At 39.8% G+C, this 16,700-nt stretch overlaps 1 long non-coding RNA gene across 1 annotated transcript in view; it reads left to right on the top strand.

The window, feature by feature from the left end:
* The window catches only part of LOC146699159 (uncharacterized), a 28,143-nt gene extending 12,555 nt beyond the window's left edge, over positions 1 to 15,588 (top strand). The window contains exon 2 of the long non-coding RNA XR_014922785.1: positions 14,737 to 15,588. This is a non-coding gene — a long non-coding RNA (uncharacterized LOC146699159). The remainder of the gene's footprint in view (positions 1 to 14,736) is intronic.
* Positions 15,589 to 16,700: the final 1,112 nt, after the last annotated feature.

Below are 16,700 nucleotides of genomic sequence, written 5' to 3' on the forward strand. Positions count from 1 at the left end.
GTAGTTTTGTGCCAAGAAAATATCTTCTGTGGTCTAATTTTGGTGAACTGTGAAAATTCTTGCTATTCTCCTCTCACATCAGCTAAAGAAGACAAAGCTAACCAGGTTCTAATGCCAGCTCAATGCAATTCAGTTTTATTCATATAGCACCAAATCACAGTAACAGTCAGCTCAAGTTCAGTATTCATTGTACAAGCACATGTTTTTAAAAATGATCAGGCCCCATCTTATCTTAAAGACCGCATTGTTCCCCAATAGAGCACGATGCTCTCAGACTGTGGGCTTACTTGTGGTTCCTAAGATATTTAAAAGTAGAATGGAAGGCAAATGCTTCAGCTTTCAGCTTCCAGTTTGAATTTGGACAAACTGGAAGCTGGCTGGACATGCACTCTCTCTGCACTTTTAAGCTGAAGCTTAAAACTTTCCTTTTTGATGAAACACATAGTCGGGGCTGGATCAGGTGATCCTGAATCATCTGATCATTTGTTATACTGCATTAGGCCTAGGGTTTTGCGTGCTTCCCATGATGCACCAAGCGTTCCTTCTTCACGTCCTACTTATTTTCTCTCTCCCGTGTGTGTTTATATCCCACTCTGCATTTAATTGGTTATTATAATCTCTGCCTCTTTTACATAGTTATCTTTTGTTCTGTTTCCCTCCAGTTATCCGGCAGATGGTTGCCACTCTCTGAACTTGGTGCTGCCTGAAGTTTCTTCCTGTTAAAAGGGCGTTTTTCCTTCCCACTCAAATCACCAAGTGCTTGCTCATAGGGGGGTGTCGTCTGATAGTTGCAGTTTTCTCTATTTTGTTGAAGGTTATTTACCTTACAATATAAAGTGCCTTGAGGTAACTGTTGTTGTGATGTGGTGCTATATAAATAAAATTTAAATTGATTAATAAAAGGGAGTTCAAAAGCCTGGAGCGTCTTATGCAGAATATAAACTTGTTCACAACAGTGACAGAGGAAACCAAATAGATTTACTTGAAAGCACTTGTCGGAAATAGGTTGTAAACAACATCCTCCTACTCATCTCTGTATGTGAGCAGAGATGACAGACCCTATTCATCACTCCTCCGTCACCACCTTCAATATACAGTGATGAACCTCCTTCATTCACCTTTTTTACCCCATTTGTTTCTTAATCAGAAATGGACAGGTTACAACCTGAACAAACATTTTCATTAGACGTGTCACAAAACTGTGCAGTTATCCCATACCTGCTGACTGGAAGCAGATCGCTCTGATAAATCTGGGGTAAACTGTATAACCTCTGTGTGTGACCTCTGCTGCGTGACTTCTGTAAGAACAGTATGCTTCTGAGTGCATTTGATCTCAAATGTGCTGTGTGCAGACTTTTGTGTTTCTATGAATGTATTCCACACTTGCTCTGTCAGGATTTGTGACCATTATAGCTGACATGGATCGTGTGAGAAAATGCCTTTTTTTTTTTTTTTTTTTTTTTTTTAGATAAAATAATTCTCGTGAGAACACTGTACCCACATAGTATCAACATAACGATAAAATCTCAACGTGATGTAATGTGTTTTCATTTCGTAACATTTCCCAAACAATCCTACAACTATTATCGTTGAAAAGGGCCGTTCCCTTTAGTGACGTTAGCTCTTTCTGTAGTAGTAGCAACACCAGCTGAGTGTGGGAACTGTTTACACCAGGACAACTGAATGTGTTTTCAGTAAGCTTTTTGTTGTTGATTATTGACTGGAAGGAAAAGGAGAATATTTTCTTTTTCTCTTTCATGGGATTAAACAGGTGAGAAAGTCCCAGAGCATCCAAGAAAAACATTCAGGTTAGGCTTACTGTAGGACTTGGGGGAAAATAGGTGTTAGCTGACACTGCATCAGATTCTGGCAATGAAACCTGATAGGCGTGAGACAAGGAAGAAGTGCACAGTCTCATGGGAAGACATGGTGCAACGAGCAATGATTAACACAAATGGTGTTCCCAAGCTCAATGACGGCACGTGGAGAAGACATGTACGTAAGGTCAAGGAGAAACACGCTTGATGTTTGTCCTCACGTCCAGTTACATGAGAAAAATACACAAACTTTATTAAACATACATCATGCATACACGTAATATTTGATATGCTAACGTGAACAGATTATGTCTCTTATCAACTTTGTGATCCTTCATCTTGTAGTGCCTACATGTGCATTTTGTTTGTGGTCTAGTTAACATGTCTCCAGATGCATGTTAACCTCAAATGCAGATTTGGGCCAGGTCAAAATTTCATTTTTCCTCCAGTACTTTTGACTATAATCGATTACCTATACAACTAATAGCTTTTTTTTTTGCTTTTTTTTTTTTGCTAGTATCAGTGTTAGTGCTAAATGGTTAAATGAAGATTATCAAAGAGTATCAACCATTAGTACGGTAGTTATGTCAAAAGGAGTTTGCTATCCTGACATAATGCTGTAGCACCATGCTAGTTTGTTCCATCTACTTTTTTCACCTTTGATTGTGATGTAGCTTGTAAGTCTCTGCATTAAGTTTATTTGGCATACTATGATGAATAATCACAGGTCTGTGTGCCCTGGAATTAGACCCCGAGAAGCTAATGTAGTCATATGCAGACTGCATGAAGTGCACATGAGTTGCGTTGCTTTAGTTTAGTGATCCAAGGCATTTTCCAGTTTCAGTATGAGCACCCAGACATTCCCTTTTTAGTCCAGAAAAACAAGAGCTTAGTCCAAAGGAATTCAAAGAGCCCTTCAGTGAACCTCGAACAGGCTCCTCAGTTTACAGAAAGAGAGGAACAGTTATGTTTTCCTGTGTAAGGTTTGCACCCCGCCTTGTCTGGAAGAATCTGGTTCACAGCTATTTGATAGTCTGTTGTGCAGTAAAAGGAACAGAAACACAGCTAGTCTCTTAATAAAATCACAGAACATACCTAAATGTAGACTAAATGGCTTTAATCTGCTAAAACACCAGGAAATCTGTTACTAAAATTATAGAAAGCATTTGTTTTTTCACCGTTAACCAACATAGGTGCAGAAATCTCATCTTTGTTGTCTGGAGGAACATTTCTTTCCTCCAGCCTTGGCTGTTCTTTTTATTTATTTTTTTGTGGCTTTATGGGAAGCACACTTCAAAAATCCATCCTTAGCCTCAAGCATATGGCATGCACCTCAGGCTGATGGTGTGCAATGCACCCAATTTAAGACCTTTCTATACTTGCCTGCCTGAACAGATTTGGTCTCCATGTGCTATGTTTTCATAAGACTTGGTTATGGTTTCATGTCATATCCCAAAAGACATGTTTTTCTGTGCTTTATCAGCCCACGCAGAAAAATTCTTCTGCCACCTAAAAAATAAAAAATTATCTGACACCTTCGGTGTTTTGAGTGAAATACTGGCAGACTTTTACATCCCACTCACATATCTGACATAATTAAAGGTCCTGACACAGGAGTCTGTGGACTGGGGAAGTACATGTCTGTTTACCAAATGTGAGGTAGCTTTGGCACACTCTCCACATTCTTGAGCTGCACGCCCACGCTCAAAGACTGATTCAGTTTCACAGTGCAGCTGTATAAAGTGAGTCTCCTACACAAGTTTCAGTCTTTTGCCTTTGGTGATAAGGGCAGCTGTTAACAAGAGATTCTACACAAATCCACAACAAATCAATTGCTTTTAATACTGGAGACGGTGGAAAATAAGGAAACTTTAGTTTTAGTTTCGTCACAGAAGTTTGTGTGATCATAGCTTCCCGCAGCAGTCACAAGATTTGTGAAACTTGGTTTAGGAATTCTAGTCACATGTCAGTAGATCCAAGAAAGTTTGTGCAAACATTATGCATATTACATATAAAAATAGCATAGATTCTCTGTACAGCAGTAAAAAAAAAAACTAGTAGTGACCTTGTGGGATATGTGTAATGCACAATCGAGGCCACGTGAAAGTAACGTAAACATTCAGTATACTGGTGGATGGTGGCTGGCACGTGTCCTACAAACCTCTACACCAAACCACCTTATAGCAGTTAAGATATTTTTGGCAATTAGAATATGTCAGATATGTGAAACTCAGGTCACTCGTAGAAACTAATTCCTGACAAAAGTCAGTCAGAAGGCAGCCAGTGAGTAAGCTGCCTCAAACTGGTTTTGCTGGAGTTTTCTTCCTACTGTTGCCAAATACTTGCTCAAAGTTGGTTGCTTGTTTGCTGTGTTTTCTCTGTATTATCGTACGGTCTCTACCTTGAAGCGTCTGCTGTTGTGATTTGGCGCTATAAAATTTAATTGAACTGAAGGGCTGAAGAGCAAGAAGTGATTTCTATAAGAATTACAAAATGGTTCACAGTTGATTATGTGAACTTGACATCATTTGTCTTGCCAGTTTTCTTAGCTGAATAATGAAGAGTTAGAACTTGCCCTTCTTTTGAGTTTTAGACTGTAAGAACATGAAAATGAATTGAAAATCATTTTAACTGAATTTGGATCTGAGCATAGTCCCTGTTCTAACTGAAACCACAGCCATCTTTAAGAGGATTATGAATAGTATGTTTTGTCTTTGTCTTAACTGATTTTGAATGAGTCAGGTGGTTCATTTGAACTGCGCCCAACCTTCTTCTGGTTAATTTACCTGGGTTAGTTTAATGCCAGTGTCCGTGAACTTTGCCCAGAATTTCTTTCCTTTCTGTGCAATGTGAACTCATCCACATCAGCCATTCAGATCCAGTCTACACAGGAAACAGATGAGCTCATTTCTCAGTTATAATGGTCGCAAACGCCACATTTCTGCTTTTTCTGAGGCTTTGCGTCTTTAGTTTCTGTTTTCCTAACCACGGACTACGCAAACTGGAATTTAACTTATCTCACAGATGGCCTTCCTTGTTCCACTTCACTTTGGACTCTGAAACAAATGAATGGAACTTCCTGTTATTGTTAATTGTTAATATTACTGTGGAATTACTTGCTTCCTGTTCAGCTGACTGATCAGCTGACTTTCTAAGTGCTTGGTACTGTAAACTTTGAACCCAGTTTAAGTGCTGACATCATTATTCCACGTTCTCTTTTATGTCATCTATAAACGGTTAAAACCAGCATGTCATGTACAGTATGCAAGTCTTTAACGAGGCTGTCTTCCAAAGTGGCTATTTAGTCTAGCTCTGAGGGTTTTTTCTTTTGTTTGCTTCCTCCTAAAGCAAATTTACTCACTGGAAAGCCAACTCACAAGAACAGGCTTGTCTTTGGCAAAGACCTATATCTGTAAATGCCTTTCAAGTCACCCTTTCATTCTTTCTCTTTCATCTTTTTACTGTACAGTTTTATTGCTCCGTGTCCCTTCGTTGTTGTATTTTAACATTTCCTGAACACTAAATCTGCTGCGAAGTTTGTTGCTGTTTGTGGGATAAGTGTGAGGAATGAAAGGAATGACGATCAGCCCATATCGTGGCGTTACTCCAGAGTAAGAGGGATACAAATTTCTGGGAACATGGTGTACTAATACAACCTGTGTGCATGAGGGTGTGTAACATGGAACTAGTGATGACTGAATTTCCAGGTGCTAGTTTGAAGGTTATTTGAACTGTGGATGGTTAAACAGGAATATCAAGAGCTTTTATTTTTGCCACGACTCACTAAAGCTTTTGAGGGCTGGCCTTTGTCTCTGCTTTGAATAGCAAGGTAGACTTTAAAGCACTGCCCTGAAAAAAGAAAAATGAAAGCGGCTCATAACACAGCTGCTAGTCCAATTGCAGTTGCTGTCTCTCAAGTCAAGAACCAACCTGCTGTCCTGATTCAGTTTTTCCAGTTTTCCTTTTGTTTTGGGTACACAGGACAGTGTGGGTGTGTGTGTCGGTAACAGATGGTTTACTTCAGGGCTATAGTTAATAGTATTCCCACGCAGTTCCCTGGTTCAGGAAACTTATAGGCAAGAAGCAAGTCATCACTTTTGGTATAAACAATCTCAGCTGACTGAAGGCAAACAGCAGCTTGGAGATGGCAAACACCCAGTGCAAATAAAACACCACAGTGTTTCAGGCAGTATGTCTATGTCTAGCTTCTATTTTGACAGTTAAGAAGGGCTGTTCCTTGTTTATGAGGAAAAATGCAGTGGGCTTCTATAATAAAATGATTTATTATAGAAACAGGGACGGGGATAGTGCCATGTTGAAATGAGCTTTGATCTATTTCACTCTATTTTGGGGCAATCTGGGTGCAACCGACTCATATTGTGACCCATGACACATTTCTTTTGTGTTAATATAAAAAAAGTTAGGCATAAAACAATAGACTTGATCAGTGTTATGTCATCCATTACTTTGTAGACTATGCCTTGAGTACAGCTGTTAAGCTGGTAATTTCTATGCAAACATCACAAAGGATGAGTGGATTTAGCAACCCTAGGCGCACTGCATTCTCATTAGTTAGCTGGTTGCTACAATCTTATCAGTTTTACTAAGGCCTTTACACACCATCCATCCATCCATTCTCTTCCACTTATCCTTGTCAGGGTCACGAGGGAGCTGGAGCCTATCTAGGCTACCATAGAGCGAGAGGCAGGGTACATCCCGGACAGGTCACCAGGCTGTTACAGGGCTAACACATAAGCAACTATTCGCACTCACATTCACACCTATGAGCAATTTAGAATTACCAAATAACCTAACCCCACTAACTGTGGAAGGAAGCCAGAGTACCTGAAGAGAACCTACACAGAAAGATCCTGGCCAGGACCTTCTTGGTGTGAGGCAACAGTGCTAACCACTGTTCAGATTTTTTTTGTATGTGAATAACAATTCTGACCAATCAGACCTGCACATTTCACAACAAGCACGCTTGTAGCTCAAATCGTGCAACTCTAATTATAAACCATAACATAGATAAAATAATACTAATTTACCTCAGACACACAGGTAGATGTTGCTCCAGGTCAGTCGGATCTCAGATGTGGTCCCAACTCTGCCAAAAAGAGTTCAAACTGTCCCTCTAACATCCTGAAGTGCATATGAAGCACTTTTCTTTTTTTAGCAATGCACTTGTTGTGTAAAGACCTTTAATGTGATCATAATTTACAAAATGAACAGCATGCTGTATTCAGCAAGACTTTAAACGAGTAACTGAAATCGTAACATTATTAGAAAAAGACACACAGAGGTCATATGGCAGTTGAAAAGAAGATTATGAGAATTTTAATCTTGTATAGAAATGATTTTTGTGAGGAGTCACCCCCCTGTTGGTTCAGGTTTAACCCTTGTATGGTGTTCGGGTCTGTGAGACCCGTGTTCAGTTTTTTTCAAAAGAAAAATTAAACAATTAATTATTTTTTCACGTGTAAATGTGTTGTGTCTTTCCACTCACTCCACTTGATTATAACTGATTTATTTATAACATTTTATATAAAAGAAAAACGAGAAGCACATTAATTCATAAATGTGATCTAACAAAGGTAAAGGGAAAAAATTAACCATGTTTGCTGTTCATATGTCTTGTAATTGGGATGAAGTAAACATCTGTTGAGTAATTTAACATAAAATTGTTTGATAGTGTTAATTTGGAAAGCCAAAACTCTAGCGGGTCCACCAGACCCATGAACACTGGCTGAGTAACAAAAATACGAACACCACACAAGGGTTAAAGCTCTTACCTTACACATTTGTTACACTTTTCAGTTCCAGAGGACATGTCTATCATGTATTGAATATACAGGCCGTGGTTAGTGTGGGAGATTTGTCATTTCTCGTTAGCTGGCCAGTATTTACTGTATTTAGGTGTATTTTGCTTTTTAGCAACCTCAAAGGAAATATGTTTGTTCTCTATAAATGTTCCTCTGTAGTGATCTGCTTTCTTTAGATGAATAGCGTGTGTGAAATTTCGAGCTTTTGCGTTAAATGGCAGCCTCCACCCTGTTGAGGTTAAAATCTAACTGTCGGTGATGTGTACCAATCTCAACCTAATTTGACAGCTGAACACTGACATGAAAGGTGTCAGACTAGGAGGGTTGTTCGCCTACACTCTAACTTAGCTGGGGACAACATTTACATCCCTGCTGACGTGGCTGTGTGCTACTCTTAATAACTGCTTTTGGGAAACTGCATCTTCAGTCTTGACTTCAGCCTATACCAGTAGGTGTAACTTAACACTCTGACATGCCACATAATTACTTATTTGCTATTTGTTGTCTAACTGTGCCCAGGAGAGAAACCTTTCATTTCATAATGTTCCCTGTTGATCAACATTTAAGGCAGGTTTGGTCATACAGCAAAATGGGTGAAAGGATGTAAGGCATCAATTACTTATTTTATCCACGAAGAAAGTAGTTTGTTACACTATTAAGTACTTTTACTTTTCTAGGGTAGATAAAGTGATTAGACTCTTGAAAAATGTTAAAAGCTGTCTATAAATCTGAAGGTTAATCAGTTTGTTAATCCCTGACTCAAAGTGTGCTTGGAGGTTGAGCAAGATACTGAACCCCAAATTTCCCCCAGTGTATCAATCAGATTGTGAGTGTGTGTGGCTTGTAGTAAAAAGTGCTTTAAGTACTCAGTTGCAGTTTTGCTGAAGGCCACAGTTCACTGAAGTTAACAGAGTAACATCAGCAAAAAGAACCGATGCAACTCTTAGTTCACGATAATGGCTCCGGCTGAGCAGAGATTCTTGTCAAATAAAAAAAGTAAAATCAAACCCGGTGACAAGGGTAACCCTGCCTGAGGCCCACACCAACTGAGAATTTGCGTAACTGCCTGATTTGAATGTGGACGCATGGGGTTATGGAGGGAGCTCATGTGAACACTCATGCATGACACCTTCATCCATCATTAACTCATACAAAAAAGACCCAACAGGACCCAGTTAATATCTTTCTAAACCAGGGGTGGGGAACTCCAAGCCTCAAGGGCCGGTATCCTGCAGGTTTTAGATGTCACCCTGGGTCAACACACCTGAATCAAATGATTAGTTCATTACCAGCCCTCTGGAGAACTTCAAGACATGTTGAGGAAGTAATTTAGCCATTTAAATCAGCTGTGTTGGATCAAGGATACATCTAAAATCTGCAGGACACCAGCACTCGAGGCCTGGAGTTGGCTACCCCTGTTCTAAACCTTCCATTACCGCAAATTTTGTGTTGCAGTGAACATGAGCAGACAACTTGTCACAAGAAGGTTGTTCAGCATTACAACCTTTAAAAGAAAAATTGGCAAATTACAAAAAATGGTGCACTTTTGAAGAAAACAAACAAATCTTCATGCTCACTCTTGACAAGCTAATGGTTACAGTATGAAACGATTGTCTTTATTTGAGGCTAGTGAACTATTAAAGATGTTTCTGCACAAAACGCTTGGGTGGAGCACATCGCTGGTTAGCGGCCCGGATCAGCTGTTTGTTGTTTTTTTTTTTTTTTTTTTTTTGGTGAAGAGGAAAGTACCTAAATGCTTGCGTCAGTTAGAGAAACCTGTGAAGAGAAAACTGCAACTAGTGCAAAATGGTTGACATATTCTGCTCTTGTTTCACTGTTAAATTTGACTGAATGCAACTGAGAATGCTGCAGCTGTGGCCTCAAAGCTTTAGGTGTGTCAGGGCTTGTTATTATAAGAGGTGTGTCTCTTCCTGTAACTCAATATAAATTGAATAAAGAGAGGAAAAGGGTGCTTAGAAAAGTTCAGATTATAGTTATGAAAGGCTTTAAAAAGCATCATTGTTTTCATGTGTTTTGTCTCCATCACTACTGCCCTGTACTCATTGCTGTGGAGACGCCAAAGCAGACTTCTCAAAAGATCTTAGAACAAGTCATGCAATACTTCCTCGAACTTACTTACTGGCAGTGAAGTCTGGAAAAAAATTTGTCTCACACAACTGATTTCTTCCTGTGTATCACTAAATTTACCCCCTTTATTAACAAGCCCCCCAATCATACTTATTCACTAGAGTCCCAAACCCGCTTACGGTTTCCTACACTTTCTTAATCTATGAAAATGTAAATTTAGAACTAGTTTATTAACAAAATTTACTTGAATAAAGTAAAAGGATGTAAAATTTTGATAAAGGAAGCTTTGAGCTTCAAACAAATATTACTAATATTCAGTCAATCAAATGGTGAGGATGTCATGTTTTAGTTTTTAGCATTTTGTCTTAATACTGTAATTTAACGTGGCACATCATCACAAAACATTACGACATCTGTAAATGAAATGTAATCTGAGTTTCTTTTTTTGGTAACTTGTATTTTCACGTAAAACGATTACATCTTCTTTTAAGGACACGTACACATAAGCCTTGTCAACATGAATAATCATGAGTCCTCCAGTCCTAACTCATGATTAATATTTAGCTTTGTTGCAGGCTCTCTTTAAACTGTGTGTCAGTGCAGCTGTTTCCACAGAAGAGCCCAACAGCTGAGAGAGGATCAAGGCTCCAAAAAGCTGGATGACATCATGCACTTTAAATAAAAGGCTCACATCATTTGTAATTAGGATTGCACAACAAGTTAAAGACCACTTTAGTGAATTATTGCCTGTGGCCTCATAGCCCTTTAAACTATATTTAAGGGTTTTGCTGAGTATATCTTTTTTTGGCTTACACTTTGTGCACACAGCAAATACAGTCTGGTTTTAGAGACACGTCACATGTATGTTGCTCTGGGGAACTTGAGTAGAAGCTGGCGCACATTAGAAACGGGGAATGTCAGATGAACTAAATTAGGGTAATAGCTTAGTATAAATCACGTTCGTCATATCTGAAGTGCATTTATGTAGCACAGGCTACCCTAGCGTCTCGGTTTAACTGTACTGGGGATTATTTTAAGTATCACATCCACATCAGTGTGCTCACAATTACAGTAACATTTAGAGTCCCATTGAATATTTTTATCAGCAGATAATAGGTATTAGCCAGTCTGCATCATCATTTATAATGGCCAAAGTATAAAAATTGAAAAGTAACACAAATGGAAAAAAACACCCTTCAACCATGTCATTAGTGCTTATGTTGCATAGTTTGTCTGCTGTAAGCCACTCCGCAATTGCCTGTTTCGTTTGTCTGAAAGAAACAAAAATGTTGCCCAGTGCACATACAAAACCGTAAATGTGAACTTTATGGTATCATCAGTGAAATAAATCACTGGTTCCCCAAGAATGAGAGATGTCTTGAAGTGTGTTAGATACTAGGTCCATTGTAGACCACTAGAACGCCATAATCAATGGTTATGTTGGTTTATGGTTGCTCAAAATCTGTCATGTTTCTCTTATTAAGCTGTCAGGTTTCTTGTATCATGTCGCGGTTTTGAGTGAAACTTGCATGATGTAGTTACAGCATTTTAAAACTATGAAATCATCTGTAGATATTATATTTTCGTATTTCTGAAATCAGTGTGACCTCTTGTACTTTGACAGCCAACCTTACCTCATGCATGTTTACAGAGCAGCGGTGACCCATACAGCCTACTAGCGCTCGTAACATACGAAGCCCGTATTGGTGATTAACAGGTTGACTTACGTCAGCCATCACCCAGTCACTCAATCTGTTTCTTGCCAAAACACAGTGTCACTTGGACACTTTGTGGGATGAGTTTGTTTTTAATGACAAAGATCAGGGAATGCAAAACATGATGCACTGTACATACATCATACAGCCACTGTACACTTTTTTTTTTAAAGACAGGCAACTACCTACTGTCCTTCATGTAGTTTTATGTGTGCTGTTTTTAATTTACTGTCGAATCATCTGTTTGCATTTGTGCTTAGAAATGTCCAATCCAGCTGTTTATCCATGACTTAATTCTTTGTACATCAGTTTTATTAGGCATGTTGTTTGGATCAATACTTACCATAATGCTGCACTTGTACCATAGTCCCATTACGGGAAGATGATTTAAAACATGATCACGCTGTGTATAATTTGGCTGCCATACAATCGACTTGGCTGTGCAGACAAGAAGTGATTAAACAGTGAAGTACTCAACAGTATGTTGATTCAGTCATGCATTTGCAGCACACCCATGCCATACAGAGAAGCTGATAAAACAGAAGTGCAGTCCCATGCGAAATGTTGTCACAGTAAACACTTCATACCCGGATGTTTACAGCCTGAGCAGCTTGATAACTGATTGGCATGGCTATATCAAATAAATTCCAGTATTTTAAAAGGAAACCCATCTTATCAGTCTGGTCTCAAGGTTGATGACTCATTTTCTTTTTTAGTTTTTCAAAAATAAACTATAAAGACATGGAGTTACATAACTCGCTTCTTACCAAAACAGCTTTAAAAATATGGAAATACAGTGGGGCAAAAAAGTATTTAGTCAGCCACCGATTGTGCAAGTTCCCCCACCTAAAATTATGACAAAGGTCAGTAATTTGCACCAGAGGTACACTTCAACTGTGAGAGACAGAATGTGAAAAAAAAATCCATGAATCCACATGGTAGGATTTGTAAAGAATTTATTCGTAAATCAGGGTGGAAAATAAGTATTTGGTCAATAACAAAAATACAACTCAATACTTTGTAACATAACCTTTGTTGGCAATAACAGAGGTCAAACGTTTACTATAGGTCTTTACCAGGTTTGCACACACAGTAGCTGGTATTTTGGCCCATTCCTCCATGCAGATCTTCTCGAGAGCAGTGATGTTTTGGGGCTGTCGCCGAGCAACACGGACTTTCAACTCCCGCCGCAGATTTTCTATGGGGTTGAGGTCTGGAGACTGGCTAGGCCACTCCAGGACTTTCAAATGCTTCTTACGGAGCCACTCCTTTGTTGCCCGGGCGGTGTGTTTTGGATCATTGTCATGTTGGAAGACCCAACCTCGTTTCATCTTCAAAGTTCTCATTGATGGAAGGAGGTTTTGGCTCAAAATCTCACGATACATGGCCCCATTCATTCTGTCCTTAACACGGATCAGTCGTCCTGTCCCCTTGGCAGAAAAACAGCCCCATAGCATGATGTTTCCACCCCCATGCTTCACAGTAGGTATGGTGTTCTTGGGATGCAACTCAGTATTCTTCTTCCTCCAAACACGACGAGTTGAGTTTATACCAAAAAGTTCTACTTTGGTTTCATCTGACCACATGACATTCTCCCAATCCTCTGCTGTATCATCCATGTGCTCTCTGGCAAACTTCAGACGGGCCTGGACATGCACTGGCTTCAGCAGCAGAACACGTCTGGCACTGCGGGATTTGATTCCCTGCCGTTGTAGTGTGTTACTGATGGTGACCTTTGTTACTTTGGTCCCAGCTCTCTGCAGGTCATTCACCAGGTCCCCCCGTGTGGTTCTGGGATCTTTGCTCACCGTTCTCATGATCATTTTGACCCCACGGGATGAGATCTTGCGTGGAGCCCCAGATCGAGGGAGATTATCAGTGGTCTTGTATGTCTTCCATTTTCTGATGATTGCTCCCACAGTTGATTTTTTCACACCAAGCTGCTTGCCTGTTGTAGATTCACTCTTCCCAGTCTGGTGCAGGTCTACAATACTTTTCCTGCTGTCCTTCGAAAGCTCTTTGGTCTTGGCCATGGCGGAGTTTGGAGTCTGACTGTTTGAGGCTGTGGACAGGTGTCTTTTATACAGATGAGTTCAAACAGGTGCCATTCATACAGGTAACGAGTGGGGGACAGAAAAGCGTCTTACAGAAGACGTTACAGGTCTGTGAGAGCCAGAGATTTTCCTTGTTTGAGGTGACCAAATACTTATTTTCCACCCTAATTTACGAATAAATTCTTTACAAATCCTACCATGTGGATTCATGGATTTTTTTTTCACATTCTGTCTCTCACAGTTGAAGTGTACCTCTGGTGCAAATTACTGACCTCTGTCATCATTTTAAGTGGGGGTACTTGCACAATCGGTGGCTGACTAAATACTTTTTTGCCCCACTGTATATCAAAGTTAGATTTTAGATTTGAAAGCTAGCAAAACGGTTCTTTTGCAATTGCACATAAAGCTCCTTAAAGGGAAAGGAACTGCTGTCTTCTGGCTGACAAACTCATGACTTACTCCAGCACCACCACTCCATCCTTCAACTGAGGACTTTGTAGTTGACTAGCAGACTGTTCGCGCTGCTAGTGCGCCGTGACACTAACACCATAGACCACTTTGTGCATAGCTCTCTTGTGCCAGTTGTGATCTGTCAGCTCATATCAGCAAGGTTTGAAACATAGGAGGAAAGCATATTATAAATGACTGTATCAGAAGATACAGTGCACCGGTCCGTCGTGGTGAAGAGGGAGCTGAGTGTAAAAGTGAAGCTCTCAATTTACCGGTCGATCTACGTCCCTACCCTCACCTATGGCCACGAGCTGTGGGTAGTGACCGAAAGAACGAGATCGCGGATACAAGCGGCAGAAATGAGCTTCCTCCGAAGGGTGGCTGGCCTCTCCCTTAGAGATAGGGTGAGAAGTTCGGCCATCCGGGAGGGGCTCAGAGTAGAGCCGCTGCTGCTCCACATCGAAAGGAGCCAGCTGAGGTGGTTCGGGCATCTGACAAGGATGCCCCCTGGGCGCCTCCTGGGTGAGGTGTTCCAGGCATGTCCCACCGGGAGGAGGCCCCGGGGCAGACCCAGGACACGCTGGAGAGATTATATCTCTCGGCTGGCCTGGGAACGTCTTGGTGTTCCCCCGGATAAGCTGGAGGAGGTGGCTGGGGAGAGGGAGGTCTGGGCCTCTTTGCTTAGGCTGCTGCCCCCGCGACCCGGCCTCGGATAAAGCGGATGAAGATGGATGGATGGATGTATCAGAAGAGGAATGGTATAATAACCGCTGTTTTCTGTCTTTTGCAGTTGCTGGGATGCATTATTATGACCTTCCACTGGAACGACAGTGTTGCCAAGATGAAAGTTCATCAGCTTAATAAACTCTACACCAACGTTTCTATCCAGCTCTGTCGCATCCTCATCCTCTGCATCTTCCATTCATCACTATCACATTACACATTGTGATTGTAGATCGACTTAACATAATGGAATCCTGCACATTTAAAACTCAAAGCCTAGCTTCTCTATCCCAGCTGTTAAACTATTAGCTAAAAAACTCATGGTTTTTGCAGCAAACATGCACTTTATTTTTTATTATTTATTTATTAATTTAAATGAAGGCACTTAACTGATCTGTTTGGTTTAATTATTTTTATTTTATTATTTTATAACCATGACCTCCTTGAGCCTGGTTCTGATGGAGGTTTCTTCCTGTTAAAAGGGAGTTTTTCCTTCCCCCTGTTGCCAAAGCACTTGGTTTTCTCTTTTCTTTGTATTATTCTAGGGTCTTTACCTTATAATATAAAGTGTCTTGAGGCAACTGTTGTTGTGATTTTAGCGCTCTATAAATAGATAAAACTAAACTGAATGAAGAACCTTTATTTTAATTGCTTCAGTTGTGAGTTACATGTTTCTTAGTTCTGTCTGTCCATTTAATAAAACTGAACAAATGTCAGTCTTGTGGCCCTGAAAATACTGAAAACAGTACATGAAGCTCTTAACATTAAGAATCCATTAAGAATGTTTTCTAACGGGAGGATCTACTTTGTCAAAAATTGATTGTGACAACCATGATTTGTTTTTGACTGAACTTCTTTGTGTTCTTAGGAAAGAGAATAAAATGAGCTTTTAGAATTTATAAACTGAAATGGAAATGCAGTTTGTTTGGGGGTTTTTTTTGGGGGGGGGGGGGGGGTTATACTTTATGTATTATGTGTGCAATTTGTTATTGTTGTTATGCCTCATTTAGTGTTCCAGTTTTTTATTCTTAACATTGTTAATGGATTATTAGTTACATTTAAATGTAATTAAATAAATTATATTTCATTGTATAAACATTAAATAGTTTTGGAAGTAAAAGCAGGTTCTTATCAGAAAGGTTTCAACATTTGGATGCCGTATTGTCCTTTGAACCCTCTGGGCTCTATGCTGGCCATTTCTGACCACTTTTTCTTTTTTGATCATTTTTACAGTGTTAATGCATATGGAAATTTTCAACTTCAGCTCCTTGAATATATCAATAATATACACTATACATCCAATTATTCCTTATAGCTTTATCGTGGCCACATTTTGGCCAATTGAAACCCATTATAATGACATTTTTTAATTCCTTGTTATTGACAGTAATAAATCATGCAGTTTAGGTAAAATTGCTTTCATTCTAAACTTAAGACATGAATATTGTATTGTTGTTGTTGTTGTTGTTGTTGTTGTTGTTTTGTTTTGTTTGTTTGTTTGTTGTTGTTGTTTTTACCAAATCGTGACTAGCCCGGCTAGCGATTTTTTTCCAGTCGGGCTACCAAAATCTATCTCTGCCCTGCCCGTCGGGCTATCATGGGAAGGAAAAATATATGTCAATGCTTTTGCATCCTTTCAGAAATGTATCTGGGTAATTATGTCATTGGCATCGGTGAGCCACTGTCAATATGTGACATATTGAAATCGCGTTTGAATTTGCGCTTGTTTTTTGCTTTCACTTTGCAATCGCACGAACTGTGTATAGAGAGCGACAGTACTGATTGGTGAGTCACGATAATTTGCGCACCAATTCGTTAGCTTACTATGCAAACATGACAAGTGAAATCTCCCGCAGCAAGCTTAAACATATGAGAGGTTGATCGCGCAGAGAATCGTTGAGTGTTATGTGAGTCCGTGTGTAAAAGCAGCAGGGTATATATTTTAGTTCTGCTGAGCCAAATAAGACAGGTCAGGGTGAAGAAGTGACAGCCAAAGAAAAGCTTACCACAAAACGGAAAAGTTATGACAAA

This window comes from Copadichromis virginalis, linkage group LG11 (genome assembly GCF_057382275.1).
Source record: "Copadichromis virginalis isolate Kocher_CV1m ecotype Utaka linkage group LG11, C_Virginalis_male_GT1.1, whole genome shotgun sequence".
NCBI lineage: Eukaryota > Metazoa > Chordata > Actinopteri > Cichliformes > Cichlidae > Copadichromis > Copadichromis virginalis.